General features: G+C 39.0%; 1 long non-coding RNA gene across 1 annotated transcript; it reads right to left on the bottom strand.

Annotated features, from left to right (window-relative positions):
• Positions 1–1,792: 1,792 nt before the first annotated feature.
• On the bottom strand, positions 1,793–3,926 carry LOC126425266 (uncharacterized). Its single transcript, XR_007576274.1, has 3 exons — positions 3,799–3,926; positions 3,515–3,715; positions 1,793–2,025 (listed from the first exon to the last, which is right to left on the bottom strand). It is a non-coding gene; the product is annotated as an uncharacterized LOC126425266 (long non-coding RNA).
• Positions 3,927–4,184: the final 258 nt, after the last annotated feature.

The following is a 4,184-nucleotide window of genomic DNA, read 5'->3' as shown; positions in this document are numbered from 1 at the left end:
CTCTCAACACGGATAAACATGGTACACATTTTAAGGTTTTCTCTAAGTGATGCACCACAAATCCAGCTATATATACTACAATATAGACTGCCACTTCAGAGAGATAAATTCCAGTAGCATAGTAATCGTGGTCGCTGTCAGTTGTCGCTGCACTATTTTCCGTGCTTAGTAACTGCCACCGTTCCGAAGTGTTATTTATGTGATCTTCAACATCGGAACTGCTGAAAGTAAGAATGGGAGTATCTTCCAAAGTTATACAATTCCCTCTTTCTGATCCACGGATCTCACTATGATTAGTAGCCTCTTGTATGCTGCAACAAACTGGCGAGCAGTGGGGTTGTTATTCCAACCACCACGACTTCAGATGGCACTAAAAAACATTTCCAAGTGGTCCTGAGAACATTTGTAAAGAGGCAGAAACTTCAATGGAGGAGCATGAGTTTGTGTCCCCACTACTTTGCTATACATGTGTAAAACACTGGAATACACACCAGGAATCCAACAAACCCTGTCTATCTATTTGAGTCAACAACTCTCATTGCTTGAGGATTTGGACCAACAGTGAGATCCTTGATGTACCTCTGTGCCTTTAAAAGAAATCCCTTTACAGCACTAAAATTTGCTGTATTTAATGCCTGCTTGAAACCACTTTGTAAAAGTGTTCTGGAATTGCAGACATCACAGAGACAGTTGAAAATGCGTATAAATTTTACTGTTGCAGATGCCTGTTGAAAACCTGGAAGTTTCATATCACAACAGTACTGTATGGCATCTGCCACAGAATTGCTAAGCAGCTGAGTAGCCAGTTTCACCTTCATTTTATTTTTAAAAAAATTAAGGTGACTGGCAGTGATCTTGTTGCCTATGTGGAGCCCTTCCTTGACCTGTAATTTCTGTAACAGTTCCAAAAAGTGCCAAGAAATGACACCACCTAGCTCATCCCAAAGAAATTTTTTATCTCCTAAAGTGTTGCGCACAAGTTTCAACATATGTGGAGGGTCTAGGAAAAATGACATTTCATGATCATTCCCTTCAACTGAAAAAGTACTTTTCAAAGTTTCACAATTGACACTGCAGCTTAAACATCTAGCCATTGACAAATTGCTAGCTGAACCATCATATGTGAGCGAAACAACTATCACACCACTTGAATTGGCAAGATCAATGCACTGTTTAACTATCTTGGCTTTTTGCTCACCAGTTATACCAGCAGTCAGGAAATACCCAACTGGGAGCTTCCAAGAAGCATTAATAGCCACAAGCATGAGCACAAATGCTTCTTTGGCAATGGGCAAATTATCTGTGTCTACAGATGACCACATGTCAACATAACTGTAATAGCATGTACCATCAAATTCTACATGTTGCCTGATGGCAATTTCATCAACCACCAAGCTACATATAGTTGGAAACTCTGTTTCACGGTGACAAGCTTCTGCCGTGATTACCTTAAACGCCTCGGATGTGAAGCCAGGTGCTCCACCCACACACTGGTACCACTTTGTTAATGTTCTGGGGTGTGGCAAACATGTATTAAAACAGCGCCTAACATAATTATACGACCTGTGGGAATAAAAATGCAGCGTTAAGGCAAAGGAGCGCAGTTCTGGGCTGTATGACCTAGGTACAGCCTGTGCCCCAGCTTTTGCAGTTTATCGCTGCAGCAAGTCTCTCTGCATTCCAGGTATGCTTTCTAGTATATTTAGTGAACTTTCATCCACAAGATGCTTGTCCTTCAGTACCTTAATGATAGCACTCAAAGAAGCCACTTTCTTCTTAAGTCGTCGCTTAGACTGCTGAAGAGTTTTGTTTTTTGTACTGATCAGTTTTTCTTATGAGGTGTTCACACTTCGTCTTCAGTTCCTCACTTTCAGAGGATGTCTGACTACGTTCTGGTGGTCCTGCAGTGTACTCAGGAACAAGAGCAGGAACTACTTCATCCTGCACTCTGCTGACGGCAGCCAAAACTGAAGATGGAAAGGAAGAGCTCTCCTTCCGCAATGGTGGCTTTCTCTTCTTGTATCCCTAAATGAAATAAATGGATGGAAAACATTAAGAACTGTTTTTAACAGATGGTTGAAGGTGTTACAGTCTTTGTCATGAACAGCATGTTACAGCCCACTAATTACTCCTATTCTTAGTCCTTTCCAGAAATATAAATTCTATTTTTCCAGCAACTATTTATCTTGTTCATAAAATACTCATTCTAAGAAAAACCGTTGTTGTGTTCAGCAGACAACTTGACATGCCTCCCATGTGCGAAGCTACAATTAATACACACTTATTGAAAAAATATAAACTTTGAACATGTAAAATATTTCTGCTGGGGTGTCTTGTTTAGCTATCACACTGCACCGCTATGGGTGCTGTCAGTTAACAAGTTACCGGTCCAACAGTTAATGATATAAAATTGTGTGTTATATCTAATTTTGCATTAGTGGTTGGTGCATATTCAATGTTCCACAGTTGTGGATAATGTTAACAAGAAGCTTTTTAATCAATGATATCTTTCAATGGAGAAAGTCAATGAATAGTGCATCAAACAAAAGAAATGTTCATTTGCTGTGCTTAACCCAAATACAGAGTTATATTTAACACAGCCCAAGTGTTAATTTCTGTGACTTCACTAAATAATTATACCAGACAAACTTGTTAGCTTCAGTAGTCTGATAATCTAAACAGCGAACCTGAATTTTCTTCTCAAATATTCTCTTGTGTGCAGAGGCTGATGCTCATCAAAAAGGAGTTTCATAAATTTGTTTCTACATGACAATGTGGAGAACCAGATTATCTCTTTATAACATACTGTGTAGCTGCAGAAACACTTCAGTGTTCCAGCACCTCCCCTCTTAAATTCTATATACAGCATGGAATCATTCCTAGGCAAAAGCTATGTGTAAGGAAGGACCTAATCAGGTGGAAAGTGAAATTAATGCATTCAAATGACCTGAAGGAATCCTCCCAAAATCAACATATATAAGTAAAACTAGAGCTGTATCAATTACTCCTAAAACATAACTGCCATTAACCAGCAAAAACAGTGCAATAAAAATGTTGGACTACACAGTAGACCAGACAAAGTGAGATGCTCACAAACTACTGCCTTAAATATTCACATAACTGATATACTTTACTTCACACGTGTATTCCATTACTTTCGGAGTTAGAGCTATATAATAGAAAATGAGAACTAAGTTAGCTATACCCTCCCTCAAAGCCCCATAAATACATTTTGTTTGTAATACGTACTGGGGCATTTCAGTTACGTTACTCTACTGGGAAACATTGTTCATTACCACAAATATTTACTGAAATACGGTACATAGAATGACAAATCTACACAGTGTCCTGTTTAGGCCTATACTTTACGCCAGTTAATGTAGTGTTAGCTTTTAATTTGGTACATCATGAAGACAAAGCGAGTTACTCAACACTTCGATTATCGACGATACGTACGTATTATATTGAAACGTGAACTTGAAAACTAAGAATTTAATTCTTTGAATTAACGTACCTTTTGCAAATGTTTTGGGTGTGTGTAGGGAAAACTGATGGTACAGCATTTTCTCGGAGCCTTACTGTTGAAAGGGAAGTTCGGTCTATGTCCTCTTCTCGGAAATGCTGAGAACATATAGTGCTCCATTTAGACGCACGCCAATTCTTCCTCCTCACGGCATTCTCCCACAGAGCTTTCCGACTTTCATTTTTAGGAAATCTAAAATCATACAGGAGAAAAACACGCTATAGTACAAGTACCGATGTAGCACACGTTCGTTCACACTTAACGCGACAACTTACACATGAAATGTTATTCCCTTCGATTTCGCATCACAATCAGAACGATTCGTACATCCGAACACCACACAAGTCACCATAATAACGCAAAATCCTTCCAAAGCGAGCGACAAGCCTATGCACACAAGCTTACAGCAGCAATGTTTTGGTCGGACTGAGATGGCTACCCTCGGCTTCACATAGCTTCGCAGCTGTGACGTCACGGCGTCTCCCTATGTTCTAATATTAATAATAATTGTCTCATACGTAATTGCTATATTGTCTTAATTAAATGACGCATCGCTTGCAACAACATACATGTTAAATACGCTAACGTTTAATTAAACATGTTATCATAATTGACACAACACATAAATTGTTGTTTCAATCACAGTAGTCAAATATACTAG

Source organism: Schistocerca serialis, chromosome 10 (genome assembly GCF_023864345.2).
Source record: "Schistocerca serialis cubense isolate TAMUIC-IGC-003099 chromosome 10, iqSchSeri2.2, whole genome shotgun sequence".
Classification (NCBI taxonomy): domain Eukaryota; kingdom Metazoa; phylum Arthropoda; class Insecta; order Orthoptera; family Acrididae; genus Schistocerca; species Schistocerca serialis.
This window is presented reverse-complemented; position numbering and strand designations above follow the sequence as displayed.